Here is a 16,682-nt window from a genome sequence, read left to right as displayed (position 1 = left end):
GGGCTGGGCACAGGGTCAGCACCAAAGTCACTGTCCATCCAGAACAGTCCACTGGCCTGTTTTAACCACGTATCAAACTCCATTAGGATTGATGGAATTCATTACCTGTGTACAGAGCTCTGGGGCACACAGAGGAAGGTCTGCCATGAAGAGCGTCTGGGTGGTGAGCGCCCTCTGGGAGGGGCTGGGGGAGTCAGGCCACGTTCAGGGTGATGTTGGGGGCAGAAGGGGTGGATCCCCTGCCCTTAGCCTCTCCTTAGATCTCCCACCAAGGGCCCAGATGGGGAGCCACAGTGCCAGGTGCTTGGGGTGGGGCTTCCGGTCCTCCTCCTGGTGGCAGGGCACCTGTCAAGCTGGCCCCTGCTGTCCTGAGACCTTGGGTGGCAGCCCAGCCTTTCTGAGCCCTTTCCTCTCGAGCCACTGTGGGACAGTGGTGGCGGACCCCAGGCTGTCCCATGGAGTCCCCCAGGACCTCCTGCCCCAGATGACGCTGGGCACAGGGGTCGGCACAGCCTCCCAGCCCCCTCAGACCTCAGCAAGTCAACTCCATGCCTGCCCCTGGCACCGCCTGGCCTGGTCTCTTGGGGTCCATGCCCTTGGGGGTGTTGGGGAGCTGAGGGGCTAGGCCCGCAGTGACAGAGCTGGCCAGCAGAGGGCAGCAGAGGGCCATGGAGCCCCCTCTATAGAGCACGCCGCCCCCCCAAGGGGCCTTACCCCGCCTCTAGGACACCCAGACCCTGACCCTCATCTGCAGAGGGAGATCAGGCCTCACCCCTCCCCCACCCCAGGCCACCTCTCCTTCAGGCCTCTATCCTACCGCCTGCCCCCAGCACAGAGCTCTCCCCCACTGCTCTCACCAGCCCCCACGCACGGGTCACCCCCAGAAATTGTCCTGGCCCATCCCAGAGCCCAGCACAGGGTTTGCCTCCTGTACCCCTGGGCCCCCAAGGACAGGGTGAGGCTCCAGAACATTCCAGGCGGCAGCCCAGGGGCCATAAAGCACGTTTGTGTTGCCTCTGCACCACGCATCCTGAAAAACCCACCTCCCAGCAGCTCAGAGACCCCACGTGCACCCAGCTGCTGAGGCCACAGATAGGGAGCACCTCCAGGGAGCGAGACTGGGCCTCCAGGGTCTGGCCAAGCATCCTCAGGGGCCAACTTCTCCCAGTGCGGGTCCCGACAGAGGTGGCTGTACCCTGCAGCAATGTGAGGCTCCCTGGACCCAGCATCTTGAAGGCTGCAGAGCCTTGTTGCCTCAGTGGGTGGTCAGTCTCTTTGTGTCCTCCAGTGACAGGGAGCTCACCCCTTCACGGCTGCTGGTTCCAGAACCTCCACAGCTCCTTCCCATAAGCTCAGGTTTGGTGGTATCAACACCCTCGGCCCCATGGGTGATGTTCTGAATTTCCATCAAGCCCTCCTCCTCCCGCTGCTAGATCCGGCCTCTGGCCTGGGACCCTCCCTTCACTGTCCACCTTCTTTCTCAGGTGAATGCATTGGTGTCTTGGCTGTAACTATAGTCCACAATGGTCCTCCCACCAGCCCAGCCACTCCCAGGACCCACCCATGGGCCCAGGCTCCCACTGTAGGTGCCACACAACTGACCCTCCTCAAACAAGCCCCGACCCCATCCCCCCAGCCACCACATGGCACCACTGGCCCTAGGACATCGACCCCCCCATTCTTCTTCACTCACCCCAACTTCTGTCTCCCTCTCCCTCCTTCCCCAGCCCACTTGCTTGGCCCCATCCTGGACAGAAGTTCCTAACTGCCCTCCTGCCCCCAGCCATGCCTGAGAAACCTCCCACGGCTGTTCCATGCACTCAGAACCAGGCCGGGCTACCCTCCACCCCCACCCCTCCCCAGCCACACTGGCAAGAATCCCACCCCACCCCCGGCAGCTGTGACCTGGCTGGGCCTGGCCCATTCCCACTGTGAAGACTGGGGCCTGGCTGGCTCAGGTTGTCAGCACAGACTTGTACCTGCCACAGAGGCTGATCTGGACCAGGCTGTGGCCTGCCCTGGGCATGGAAATGGGGCAATGAGGGTGGAGCCGAGGGTGGCTGCTGGACAGCTGAGGTGAGAAGTGCACTGTGGGCTTCCAGGAAGGTAAGCAGGCACACAGGGCAGCATGGCCGAGGGAACCTCTAGGAGCAGAGCGGCACCTGAAGCTTACATCACTGCAAATCTTCTCAGTTACACAAGCCCATGAGTTCCCTTCACAATCCAGCCCAGTTTGCAGTGGGTTTTCTGTTCTTTGAAGCCAAAGGCTCACTGTGGGTGTATCACCACTGTCTATCCCACCTCGCCCCCACTGCAGCCCAGAGTTTCTCCCCACAGTCTTCCAGGTATGTGTGGCCGGCTCGCCTGAGGATGATTGGGTCCCCACAGCAGCCCCTCTTCAGGCCCTCCGCCTCCAGAGGAAGCCGGCAAGGAGCAGGCTGGGTGGCACCTACCGCAGAGTAGTCACGCTGGCCCACAGTGAGCCCCAGAGACAGAGACACCCGGTGGCCCCCAAGGGCCAAGGGCCAGCCAACCAGGATGCCCATCTGGAGGGGCAGACAGGTGGAGGGCATGCTCCCTGGAGGTCACTGTGCCAAGGAGGAGAGTGCCCCCAACCAGGACACTCTGGTCTGGACTCTGGGGGGCTATCTCCCCCAACCCACCCCATCACCCCTAGGCCTGCAGCTTCTCCAAACCCCACACCATGTCCACACACAGGGTCTCCTGCCCCAGCCCTGCCCACTGCCCCACACGGTTCCACACCCTCACCCTCTGGGGCCTGCAGTCCCCCAGTGCCCGCAGCCCCACGGTGCCCTTTGTCCAGCCTCCCGAGCCCACACTGAAAGTCGCAGCCTCCTACCTGACACAGAGGCACCAGGAAGATGGGCTAGGTCTGACGTGCCCTATGTGAAGAGCTGGGTGTGCGGCCGTGGCCTTGGCCGGGCGAGAAGCTGGTGAGACCTACGAGCTCCCACTGGGAACGGGCCCAGACTCCAAAGCTCGTCTCCCTCTTCAGAGTGTCGGGACAGACACCTGCCCAGGGTACCAGCTCGGGTGCTGAGTAAGTGACAGCCTGAACCAGCGAATGAGCCTTGAGCTGCCCCTCGTGGGGGCTCAGCCTGGAGCCCTGGGCCTGGTGACCGCAGGCCCCGTGTCAGCCAGGGGGCGGCCCAATTCTGGGCACCGTTTTCAAGGAGCAGCCCCAGGGGCTGAGGGCTGGCCGGGTGGGTGTCTTAGGCCCACTCCACCAAGGACAGACTTGAACCTGCCTCACGTTTCTTCTCCCGAAGCACATTGTCTTCGAGGATGGGGCATTTTGTAACGAAAGGGTTTGATGATCAATGGGAGCAACTTCCCCCTTACAAAATATTGAATGGATTGTCACAGCGTTGTTAATTGTCTATACTCCAATATAAAATAAAAAGTTAAAAAAAAAATTGAGGGACTTCCCTGGTGGCACAGTGGTTAAGAATCTGCCTGCCAGTGCAGGGGACACGGGTTCAAGCCCTGGTCCGCGAAGACCTCACATGCCACGGAGCAACTAAGCCCGCACACCACAACTACTAAGCCTGCATTCTAGAGCCCGCAAGCCACAACTACTGAGCCCACGTGCTGCAACTACTGAAGCCCGCGCGCCTAGAGCCCATGCTCCACAACAAGAGAAGCCACCGCAGTGAGAAGTCCATGCACCGCAATGAAGAGTAGCCCCCACTCGACGCAACCAGAGAAAAACCCACGCGCAGCAATGAAGACCCAAAGTAGCCAAAAATAAATAAATAAAAATTTTTAAAAAACGTTGAATAGAGCCACTTCCCCAGGCCACAGCCCCTAGCTCCTTCCCATTCAGAACAGAGGCCTCCTACCTGGCCCAGCTCTCTGGCAGGGGTAACCCTGCCATTGCCCCATCTGGCTATGTGTCCCCCTATACCACCAGTACCAGCCTGGGATCTCCCATCCTGTGACTGGGTTTCCTCGATGTCTTCACCTCCAGTGTCCCCGGGAGTGGCTCCCGCTGTGCCCTGCTCCATGGCACCCACTGATTCAGGCTGCCAAGGGGGCACTGGGGTCTCCAGCAGCCTTGTGCCCTTTCTCATCAAGGTGTAGGACAGGGGCCACTACTCCCAGCCTCTGAGGGAGGAAAAGAAGCATGTGGGGGCCTGAGGCTGTGTCCGGGGAGAGTCTGGCCACACAAAGGTCGGCGGGGGTGTGGCAGGCCCTGGGTAGCCTGGCCTGAGCTCCGTCTCCCCCCGCCCAAACTTCACTTTGCTGCCCCTCATCTCTGCAGGGGAGGTGATGTGGATGAAATGGGAGCGTGAGACACGTCTGGGGAGAGGACGTCCCCAGTGGGGTCGGAGAGGGTCGATGGGGATGGGGGGAGCAGGTGGCAGCCCCCAGCCCTTTTTCTGAGCATCAGGAGGATCTGGGGCTTGTCTGGGCTGGAGCCCCACAGCGGTGGGCAGTGGCCGCAGCGGAACATGCCATTTGTTGCCCCTGACAACGTGGTCTTGGAGGGGGTGGTGGTTTGAGGAACAAGCTCATCCGGGCTCCCTGAGCTGGAGGGTCATCTTTGGAATGGGGAGTCCGGGGCTGTTCCAGACATGGTTCCCCTGGGGAGAATGAGCTCTGAGCCGGCCACCTGCTCCCCCCAGGCCCCCTTCCTCCCACTGTGTGTGGCTCTGTGCTGGTCCAGCCCTTGTCCCCTCCCTTCACCCTCAGTCCTACCTGGTTCCCTGGAGCCCTCACTCTCCTGTCTCTGGGCTCAGAACCCAAAGTTGAACTTGGGGGAGACAAAACTGAGCCAGACCCCACCAGGAGAGAGGCAGCCTGGCTCGGGGCAGAGGTGGCTGTGACGGGGTGTTGTTTTAAGATGCGATGGGAGGAAACAGCACCAACTACCCTAAATTGCCCTGAGGCTTGAGCACGGGGTGCCAGGAGCTGTGGGAACGTGCAGGGGACAAAAACGCAGACGTACAGTGTGGGTCTCGGGACGGGCCCCAGGCTCCTGGGGACAGAGGGCTTGCAGCTTCCCAGGCAGGCCCGCCAGATCTCGGGTGGAGGGAATGCGGCATTTCCCACAAGCCCCCTCAGCCCGCGGTTTGGCTGCTCGTTAACATCTGAGGACTGCGGTCGTGGGCACTCCAGCATCCCTCCCTTGCCTCAGAGGACATGCGGGTGACTCGTTGAACATGCTGGGTTTGAATTTCCAGTTCGGTTCTCCCAGTTTCATAAAATATTGACCCAATCTCAACATTTACAAGGAAAGGGCATGCTGCTGGGAGGCGCGACGGGCTGTTGTGGGATGGGTCTGGGGGAAGTAACCGCAGGGCTCTGACACTCACGCCCGTCTCTCTCTCTCTTCAATCTGGCTCAGATATTTTAAAAAGGGAAATAAAATCTCTGCTTCACGATGGTGGTTTCTGCACTGCTTCCAGGTCTCTGGGTCAGAGTCCCCCTTGTGCACCCTGGGTGCAGTTCCCTGCATTTGGGGGCTCAAGGAACAGGGTGTCAGCACTGAGGGGAGGAGCTCGGGAGAGACCGGGCTGGTGGCTGGAAGCCAAGAGTGGACGGTGGCGGCACCAGAAGCAGGCAGGACGTATGCCTGGCGGCCCCAGCCAGCATCAGAGGCCTGGCGCCCATGGCCAGGTGGGTGGGGGGAGAGGCTGCAGGGGGCCGGTCTGCCCCCTCAGGCTCCTGGCTTCCTGCCTACCCTTAGATTCCCGCAGGTCTGTCTTGCCTCAGGGGCTTCGCACTGATGGTTCTTTCTGCACATGCCTGGCTCTTTCTGGTCTCCTCTTCTGAGAGGACCTTTGGTAGCACCTGAGTTTGGCCACATTTCCTCACTGCCTGCACCTGCCCTAGCACCTGGCATGCACCTGTCCTAGCAAGTGTGCCATACAGACTAGGGTGCAGGGGAAGGAGGAGGCTCCCTCACCCCTGGGGGCCTCTGGGGTTGCTTCTCAGGCTGGATGTGTGCTGGACTCTCTCCAGCCTTGCCCTCGATTTGCCCACGCTCCATCCTCCCAGACTGACCACGTTGCTCGGGGGTGCCGGGCAGGTGCTGGCTCAGGGGCCCTGGCTATGGGGCAGAGGGCAGAGGCCTCAAGACCTCGGTCTGGCCACAGGCATGGGCGTAGCCCAGCTCCCCGACGCCCTGTCCCCACAAATAAAAGATTCCCTTCCTCCTCCCAGCCTTGCACAGCCGCCTGCAGCCTGCTCAGGCCCGGCCCTTTGTGCCCACACGTTGCCATGGAGACGGCGATTCAAAGGCCTGGCACTTCAAGGCTTCCCTCCTCTCTTGGCGGGCTGGGCGGGGGTAGCTGGGACGGTTGGTGGCAGGTGCTGCCTCCTCTCTCCGTCCAACTAAACGCCAGGCTCAGCCAGGACTGGCACCCACTCCCTCTTACCCAGGGACAGGTGCACTTTTACTGGGATCTTATTTGAAGTTGTATATAATGAGGGAAACTGAGGCCTGGTGGCCCCTGGCTCCTTTGGTCTCTCTGCAGCCCAGTGTGGTGCCGGGTACATGAGGGCTGCAGCGTACTACACGGCAGCCACAAGACTCTGCATGTGCCTTCTCCACTCCCCGGCCAAAATCACCATCTGTGCAGTGGGCTGTTCTCAGCCTGAGTGCCCACAGGGTGTCTGAGCCTCTGGGACCCAGGCCCAGGCAGATGCTGCCCCTCCCTCCATACCCACAGCACCTGATGGCCCTGGGACTGACAGGCAGGGGGTGCTGCAGGGGGCTCCTGATCCAGTACTAGTCCATCCTCTCCTTGTCTCCACGTCCGCCGTCTGGTGTCTGTCTCTGAGTCACCCCACTGGGGGTGTCGCGGGGTTTTTGAGGCTCTTGCGCTTTCTCTATGCCCTGTGCACTACTCACGCTTTTTATCTCCCCATAATCCACCCTTTAATCATCTCAGACTCATGCAACTAAAAAAGTCTACAGCAGAATCTTCTGGTTGCAGCCACTGCCTTCCCACCCCGTGGTGTGGCAGAGGAGGGATGACCATTTGGGGTGTCACCCACTCACTGTGGCGCGTGGGGGCGTGTGGACCAACTTTGAGCCTCAGTTTCCTCTCCTGCCTAATGGAAGCAGCCACCTGCTCTTTAACACGTGTCCCCAGATGTCTGGGGGGCTGGGCTCTTTGGGGGCCTCATTTCTTTGGGGGAGACCCTTTGTTCCAATCCAGGAGCTCTGGTGAGGGCAGCCCATCCAGACCTCACTCCCCTGCCCACGTTTCAGAGCAGGCCGGGCCAGTGAGGGACTTCCTGGGAGTTTCCTGATGGAGGGACGGAAGCCAGGGAGAGGCAGCAGGGCTGGCTGCACCCCAGGCTGGCTCCATGAGGCCCAGGCTTTGCACCTGCCTTCCTTGGCCTGGACCCCTTTTCACTTGAGCAGCTTGGCCCAGGGCAGCCCTCACCCTCGCGGGCTGTGCCCATGGAGCCATGGTCCTGGTTTCTGGAGCAGGCAAGTGTTGTGAACACAAAGAAAGAGTATACAGGCCAGGGCCCTGTGACAGGGCACAGCAGGAGCCGGACAGCTTCACTAGGTGTTGCCCCAGCACAGCATCTAGGTGTCCCTCTATATTTTACGTTAAACTCCTGGGAGCGGGTACTCCCTTCTGGAAAGATGCTGGCGATGGTCTGGTGTCCCTTTTCAGTAGAGAGGTTCCCATGACCAGTCAGCGTCCTCACACCCCATGAGAAGCTATGAGACGCAAGTTTGCGGGATCTAGTGACATATCTGGACCCAATCTTAGCAGAGGAGGGGCCATGGCCACCCCTAGGTGCTGCCCCTTAGTGTCCCCAAATGGGAGGTTTTAGTGGATGTGTGTGCCTTGGGGCTGTGTCAGGGCTCCAGGCTCCCAGATGAGCCCTGGGTGAGTCCTTGGGCTGTGTAAGGAGAAGGAGGGGCAGAGGCTGGAACTGATGGAGCCTCTGGCGTGGTGGGTGCAGGGCCTGGCACACAGAGGTCAGTAACAGAGCTGGGCCCTCCACCCCATCCTCAACCTCTCGTCGCTCCTGGAGATGAGCACATGGACATCACCTAATTTGGACTAATCTGGGCTCCCCAGCCCAGTAGAGGAAACACCTGCCACAGGCAGAGCCCTGCTTGGCCCCTCGTTGGGTGGGCACAGTTAGCTGAGGACCGCTGCCCATGTACCACCTCCCCAGAGCTTAGCGGGAGCTAACTGGTCCCTGTTCTATCACAGGAGCCCCAGCCTGGCAATGAGGTCACTCAGCTAGGGAGGGATAAGGCTACGGGGGTTGGGGTTGAACCCCGCCCGTCTGACCCTCAGGCCTGGGCATCACCCACCTCACTCTTTTCTGCAGAAGAAACTGAAGGGGGCCACAGCCTCACGGGAAAGGGCCAGCTGGGCCCCAGCCCATGGCCCCCACACCCTGTGAGCTCAGATGGGGCCACCCCCTCGTCCCACCTGGAAAGGTGGCCGGGCCAGGTCCTAAGTGCAGGAATACTCTCTGCAGAGTAAGAGCCTGCCTAATTCAGAACCCACTGCCACGTCCAACCATGTGGGGTTCATGGATTACACCCATCAGGCCTCACACGGCCAGGAAGAGGGGTTCAGAGGGTGTCCCAGGCGGCGGCAGGCATCGGTGAGGGGAGAGCAGGGAAGGGCAGCACAGGACTGGCCCGATGGGGTGAAATGGGCACGCACGGCCTGGGTTGTCACTGGAGGGAGGGTGTCCTCCTGCTCCATTCTGTATATCCCAGACTTCTGCTGACAAATCCATCTCTTCTTCTCCTTTTTTTTTTTTAAATAAACTTTAAAATTTTAGAACAGTTTTATATTTACAGAAAAATTGAGAGGATAACCTAGGGAGCTCCCATCCCAGTTTCCCCTATTGTTAACATTTTACTTAGTATGTGTAATTGATGAACCAATATTGATAAATTATTATTATCAACTAAAGCACATACTTTACTCCTCTTTCCTTCGTTTTTACCTGATGTCCTTTTTCTGTTGTAGGATCTGCTTTTTAGTCATTGAAACTTCCCAAGAACAAAGGGACACAGAGGTGTGGTTTGGCACCTGGGACCCAGCCCACCGGGCATCCAGGGGACTACCCAGGAGTCAGGCCTGGACAAGGTGGAGACAGTGACCCACCACATATCTGGCTGTGGCCCTTCCCCACTCCTTACTTCCTGTACCACAGAGACCCTCCTAGACTTCAGTCTCCTTATCTGTGACATGGGCCCAAGCTGCTGCCACGTCCACACCATGCTCCACACCCGACAAGCACATGGAAGAGCCTTTTCCCCAACTGTGGCCAGATGCTCTCGGGGCTGGATGCCCCCCTCTCAGGAGCCTGGGTCCCCCAGATGGGGTCTCCCTGTCCTAAGACCTGGGTGGGACAGGGGCAGCATAGCCTGCTCCCTGAGGGGCACACAGGAGGCGTTTCTGACCCGGCAGGCAGAGTGGCTGCTGGAGGTGCCTCCCCCCAGTTCTCACCCCACAAGTCTCACTCCTCCACACCCGGCCCTGCTGCCATCCTCCCACCTCCAGTCAGCCTCAGCTGAAAAGATGACCTTTTCCCCAGAAAGCTCTGCCAGGACAAGACAAGCTGGTGAGTTATGGGGCAGGAGAGACCCATGCTCTGCTTCAGTGAAAACAGCTTCCGCCTCACTCTGGTCCTTGAAGCCCAGCCCCAGGGGCTGCCCAGAGCCCAGGCTGGTCAAGCATCCCCTCCTTGGTCCAGGTGGGGGGCGGGGAGGCAAAACTAGGCAAGTGGGTCCCTAAGGAGTGGACAGTCAGCCTTGGTTGCCCTGGCCCAGCACTCAGGGACCAGCTATCTGCCTCTTCCAGGGAACCCTCCTGGATTACCCACCTCTTCTCCAAATGACTGTTGTCTTTGCACCTCCCACATGGACATGTCTAGGCAGGACCTGCAAACTCAGGGACCCCCAACCCACTTTGGGACCCTGGGAGAGATGCTCCTCCCATGTCCCACCACTCCTGCCTTCCCTATTCTTGTTAATTCTACCTCCTAAGAAGTAGGTCTTACCCCATTTCACCAACAGGGAAACTGAGGCTGGGAGGGGAAGGGACTGCCCAGGGACATGTGGCCAGTCTGTGAGAGGCCAAGGATCTGCTAGCGACCTGTGACAAGTGGGGATAGCTGGGGTATGATAAAGCAATGTGGGTGAAGCTGACTGGACCCATGAGGAGGGGCAGTGGAGCTTCTGGTGACGGGCTGCAGTGGGAGCCGGGGATCAGGGCCCCTGTGCACCCCTGTTAATCTGGCACTGCTGCCGAGAAGCAGGACAGCTGGACGACAGACTAATTAAAGCAGGTCTTGCTAGCACAGCGTCAGTGAAAACGAGTGTGGGGGGAGGCTCTTCCAGGTGCCTGGTGGCAGCTCCGCACAGGTGGGCACCAGGAGAGTCCCTGCCTGCCACCTTGTCAGTGGTGGCAGCCAGGAGGGGATGGGGTCATTTGTTTTCTTTGTAAATAATGCTTTATTTCCTGTTTTGAGTGGATCCCCAACCTGTAATGTAGATAAAAGGGGCACAAGAGTGTGTCTCACTCTCACCCCATCTCCAGCCTTCTGACAATACAGCCCTACCTGCAGGTGCCCTCCCTCACTCCCCATCCCTTCCTACAGGTGTCCCCCCACCCTCCATCCCTACCTGTGGGCCCCCCCCCAGCCCCCATCACTACCTGCAGGTGTCCCCTCTCTCGCAGAGTGAGTCCCCCAACCTTAATGAAATCTGTTGCCCTGTCAGGGGGTGGGGGTATTGCATCTTACAGCAATTTAAATTTGCATCTTTCTTATTTTGAGTGAAGTTGAGCCTGTTTTGATGGGTTCATTTCATATCTTGGTCATTTTTCTCTTGGTTTGTTGGTCTTTTTCTCACTGATTCGTAAGAATTTGTTATATGTAACAAGAAGTGGCCTTTTGTGAAATGTCTCCGATACTCCCACAGTATGTTGTTTATCTTTTTATTTTGTGCCCCCCTCTCACTGCCATGCATCTGCCTTTTATTTTTATGAGGTTGAATATATCCATCTTGTACTTTATGGCTTCTGGTTTTTGTATAATTCTTAGAATGATTCAAGTTTACAGTTTTTTTTTTTCTTCTTCTAGTAGTTTTATGGTTTTTTACTTTTTAAAGCTTTAGTCCATTTGGAACTTATTTTAGTATCGGGAGTGAGGTAGGGAATCCAAAAATTTCCCCCAAACGTCTGTTTAGCTGTCCTAAGATGATGTATTTGTTATGTATTTTGAATTATTTGTTGAATAATCCATTTTTCCTCCTGGATTTCACCTGCTCCCTTCTCATATTCGCATTGGAGTCTCTTTCTGGGTTTTCCTTCCCATCATCTGACTGCCCATGGGCTGTGTTAATTATTGTGGTTCTAGAATATATTTTAGGATCCCACATGGCCCGTCTCCCTCGGTATGCTTATTTTAAAATTTTGCCTGGGTTTCTTTGCTTGCTCAGAATTGCTTTGGCAAGGCCTCTTGATTTAGTCAGAGAACCACCACTCAGAACTCCAGCGAGGCCCAGGACGCGCCCCAGGGCCCAGCGCCCGGACCACCTCCTCTGACCTGCGCCCGCGGCCCCGCCCCATCCCGGCCCCGCCCTTGAGGCAGAGTGCGCAGGCGCGGCGCTGTCCAGCGTGCTGAACAGTGGTTCTGCCCCCTGGCCTTGGAAAGGGAGTGTGCCAAGGGAGTGGCCCAAGCGGAGGACATTCTTTCTGGGTGTCCTCACTTGTCTATGGGAAAGGAAGTGGTCCTGGCCGAGCCGGGATGCTCTGCAGGCCCAGCTGTGGGCCCTTCTGCTCATATGCAGAGCCAGCCCACCCTGTAGGACAGGCTGGAGAGACCCAGTGGCCAGAGCAGGTGGAGAGCACTGGGCAGGGATGGCCGGGAGGGGAGCTAGGCCAGGGGCAGGTGGCTATGGCCACTCTGCTGACCAGTCATTCCAGAGGAGGCCTGCAGGCAGGTGGGAAGCAGCAGACAGTGGGCCCTCAGGCCGAACTTACACATGCTTAGCCCAGACCCTGGAGCCCAGACCCTGGGCATTGATTGAAGACTCCCAGAAACCCATCTCTCAGGCTGGTCAAGAGTGGTGGCCGGGAGCCCAAGATTCAGCACATAGGCAGCCGATGGCTCTGCTCCCAGTCTCCCTTCACCAGTTCTCAGCTGCACCCTCAGGGCCCAGGCTCAGTTCCCAGAATGCCTGACCTGGGAGAGCCTCCCCTGGGAGAAACTAGCCACCTGACTGGGAAGGGCTGCAGCTGGATGGGCTGGTGGGGCGGGGGCCCTGAGCCGGGCTGGACTTGGGTGGCAGACCCTGAATGTCCTGACGCAGGCTGGGAGAATTGCCTCTGTGGCTGGCAGCAAACCTCGGCCAGCCTGGCCTGTCAGCAGGAATCCTGGCTAAAAATACCCCAGTCTCAGAGGCCTGCCTGCTGCTGCAGCCGCCTCAGAGCCCCCTCCTCATGCCAGGCATTGCAAACGTGCCCTTCAACCCCTGTGAAAGAGGCTGGTGATAGGGCCCACTGAACAGATGAGAAAACTCAGAACCTGCACCTGGTGAGTCCCAGCCCAGGACACTAGTCCCCAGGACTGGCCACAGAGACCTCTGTCTCACTCGAAGGGCAGGTTTGGCACCTGTCCTGCACCCTGCTTGGGACCCTGGACAGGGGTCAGGGGGAGGCTCAGTCCAGGATAAGCTGGGGAATGGGGCATGGCTCTCTGTCCCATGGCTCTTGGGGTGCAGAGCCACTTGCTGGGGGGTGGGGGAAGAGCCTCAAGACCTTGGACTGAGCCACCCCAGAAGAATGTGGGGCACCAGGTGAGTGCCAAGCCATCTCTGTCCCATTTGCCTGCCCCACTGTATCAGACCCTGTGGGCTTCTGGGGGACCACTCGGCATGGGCACACCCTTTGTTTTGGGTTCATTAGCTGACTGACCCCAGGACAAGGCTGTCTTCCCTGGGGCTAAATTTCCCCATTTGTACCCTGTGAGGGTGAGAGGAGTCGAGTCCATATAAGCGTGGACTGGAAGCAGTCTTCCAATGTGTTTGTTGAATGACTAAGTGACTGAGCAAGAGAGCAGATGAAGGCATTGAGGGGAGGATGGCCAGGGGGTTCTCCACAGTACTTTGGGTGGGATTTCTGAGCTCCAAGTTGGACTGGCCCTTCTCTGCCCTCAGCCTCTCCATCTGAAAAATGGAGCAAATCTTCATGCCCCGTGGATCATGGCAGCCCAGAGAGGGTCTCAGGGGCCCAGGGAGCCCTGGGAAAAGCAAGACTGGGCACTAAGCCTGAGTTGGCCCAGCAGGAGCCTCTCACTGTGACTTCGGAATGGGTTTGCAATGCCCACCCTGCCCTCCACTCCAATCTACTCCAGCTGGCAGCCATGGCCACGCCTAGGCCCGCCTTCCCCACCCCACTGGGTGCTTGTGGGTCCTCTAACCAGGTGCCCCCCTCTCCCGACCCGGTTTTGACCGCTCGCTGGGCTCCTGCTGTGAACAGTGGCTCCCAATTTAGCTGTCACTGGCGGGTGGGTGGCTCTGGAAGGATCCGCATTCCCTGCGGGGGTGGGGGAGGGGCATGAATCAAGTGCTGATGCCTTGGGCACAGCCTGGGGACCCTGCCTTCCAGACTTTTGGCCCTCAGGGACCAGGAACGTCCTACTCAGCCCTAGGCCCTCAGGGACCAGGAACGTCCTACTCAGCCCTAGCCCCGGTCTCAGCCAGTGCCCAGACAGAGGCCACCAACCTACACTCACTGAGACAGGACCCTGAGCCCACCCCCCAGTGACTGCTAGGGAGCCCTGGGGACTCACCGCATCTTCTGGGAGTCAGCAGAAGGGGCAGATCCAGCCTTGGGTGCCATGTGCCAGTGCTGTGGGTCCCACTCAGCCTGAGTTCCCTACCCTCTCCAGGCTTAGGTTCCCATCCTGGAGACCGGCCACTAGAAGCGGGGATGGGATGTGCAGTGAGGGCCACCACTGTGTAATGCACACACTTCCTCGACCATGCCCGGCAGCCTCCCAGAGGTGGGAGGTGCTGGCAAAAAGAGCATCCAGCATAGCAGAATCCAGGATGCCATCCTGTGGGAGGAAGCCTCTAGTTGGTGTGGAGATCGGAGGCATTTGGAGATGGGCAGCCCAGTGGGATTCTTGGGGATGCTGCCAGGGATTGGGCTGTCAGCCCCTTCCCTGCATTGGCCCCCATTGCTGCTGTGTGTGGCTTTGATGAATAAGAGATGAAGAAGCAGATTAATTATGGCCTAATATGCACCAAAGGTGGGCAGAGGGACTCCTCAGAGGCATTCCTCAGGCAGGCCTAGGCGTGGCCATGGCTGCCAGCTGGAGTAGATTGGAGTGGAGGGCAGGGTGGGCATTGCAGACCCATTCTGAAGTCACAGTGAGAGGCTCCTGCTGGGCCAACTCAGGCTTAGTAGTGTATGTGGCTTTACTGGATGGGTGTAGTGGGTGTCCGCAGGGGCACAGGGCTGATGACAGAAGGCCAAGACACCCTCTGCAGTCCTGAGGTTGGGGTGATGGGGGGTTCTGGGTGAAGTAGTGGCTGTGGGCAAAGGTCATCCTGGGAGGGGCTGCCAGGATGTGGGTCTACGTAAGTTCCCCTGACCTCCATTTTCTTGTCTGTAAAATGGGTAGTGGTGGTACTGTCTACACCATAGGACAGAATGGGATGTTGCACTTAGCAGGCCTGGCACAGAGTTCTTTTGGGCCTTGGGCAGACAGCTGCCCTGTGCAGAGAGAGCAGATGGCAGGCGCCCCCCAGCTCCCTGGAACTGCGACCACATTCCCAGCCACCCACTCAGAGTGCTGGGAAAGGTCACATTGGAGCAGCACCTGGGTGGAAGCAGGTTTGCTGCATGCCCTTGGAGCTAACAGGTCCTTTCTTGCACTGCCTTGGGGTGGCCCAAAATGTGTGCAGCAGAGGCCATGCCCCTTATTCCCCCATCCCTCCCTGGGAGGGTGTCAAGGGACCACATGCCCATGGGTACCACATCAGCTGCCCAAGCAAAGCCACCACAGGTCTTTCTGTCCAAGATGGAAACAAGCCTCTGGGAGCATCTGAGCAGGTTGACTCCTGTCCCTGTCACCCAGCACCAGCCACAGTGGAAGGGTCCCCTTGTCCAAGCTGGATTCTACCTCCAGTGGACCTGGAGGTTTGAGTGAGAATCCACGTGCCCCCTCAGGGCCTTGTACAGGCCTCTCAGGGAATAGGATAGGTTGGGCAAAGGAGGGACGGCGGCCAGTTGATCTATCCCAGGAGGTGTTAGTGTCGGCCTCATCCACATGCTGCCCTGAGCTCAGAGAGGGCAAGGGGCTGGACTGAGGTCACACAGCTGGGAGGTCCCGCTCATGCCTGACAGGCTGAACTTGGAGGCTGGTCCCCAGGGAGGAGGGGGGTGAGGCAGCCCTGTATGTGGCTTTACTGGATGGGTGTAGTGGGTGAGCTGACAGAAGGCCATTGTGGTGGGTCTGAGGGGGACAATTCAGGCAGAAGCCCAGGCCAGGCAGGGGTGACAGGATTGTTCAGCCCCAAGAGCAGAGCTGTCTGCTGTCTCCAGGCCAAACCCACTCCTGATCCCCAGAGCTATGTGTGCAGAAAGCCTGGAGAACTCAGATCAGTGTGGCCCGAATGGCCTGTCATCTCTCCACCCTTGCTGGGCGACCCAGGGCCTGGTCAGCAGTGTGCAACCAGGCTCTCCCCACGGTGTCTCTGGCTCCAGCCCTGAGCACTGACCCCTAGGGCTGGCTGTGCTCCTGGACCAGAGGCTGCAGCCCCATCCCTCATGCTTTCCTGGACCTGCCCACACCCTGATAAACGTGGCTTACCATACCCCTACCCCACCCCCGCCACTGTCTCCAGCCTGAGGAGACAGCTGCATCCTGCTGGAGGCCAACTGACCTGCCACCCAGCCCTGCTCAGCTCCTCCTCTGCCTGCCATGGGCCCCCTCAGTGCTGGCCCACACCTACCTCTCCCTCCCCCCAGCCAACACCCACAGCAGACATTCAGGAGTCATCCTACAGGCTGGGCTTCCAGAGAGGAGGGCGCTGGCCAAGGTGCTGACTGGGGCAGGGGGCAGACGAAATCTTTCCCACAGCCTGCAGTGGCTGGCTTGCAGGTCTCAGCCCTACTCCCACCACACAGAACTGTAGGCCCAGCCCCAGGCCAGAACAGCCAGGACATCCGGGCTTGATGGATGAAACATGTGGGCCTGTGCCCCAGAACGGCTGCCCCCAGCTGCTGCAGGAGGGGGCTTTGAACCTACAGGCAGGCGGGGCACAATCTTTAGCAGTGGTGGGCCAGCCCGGGGTCCTAGATCATTATAGCCACCCAGGAGCATGGGATCGTGGTCCACACTAGCCCTGAGCCGAGAATGATGGCCAATGCCACATGGCTTGTCATCTGGTCTGAGGTGGCCCTGCGGGGAGAACTCTTCCTGATCTGGGAGCTCCTGCATGCAGGGACCTTGGGGGAAGAGCTGACATGGGGGACAAGCCTCAGCCTCCTGCTGGCTCTGTGAGCTTGACCTCATGTTCCCCATTTACACAATGGGGGACACACCTCCATGTGGCTGTGGGGGGGATTCACTCGTGGCACACAGCAACCAGTACCCACTGGGGAGGTGGCTCTGGGTGCATGGCCGGGTGCAGGCGCAAGTGC

Source organism: Tursiops truncatus, chromosome 13 (assembly GCF_011762595.2).
Source record: "Tursiops truncatus isolate mTurTru1 chromosome 13, mTurTru1.mat.Y, whole genome shotgun sequence".
In the NCBI taxonomy this organism is placed as follows: domain Eukaryota; kingdom Metazoa; phylum Chordata; class Mammalia; order Artiodactyla; family Delphinidae; genus Tursiops; species Tursiops truncatus.
Note: the sequence above shows the minus strand (reverse complement) of the source record.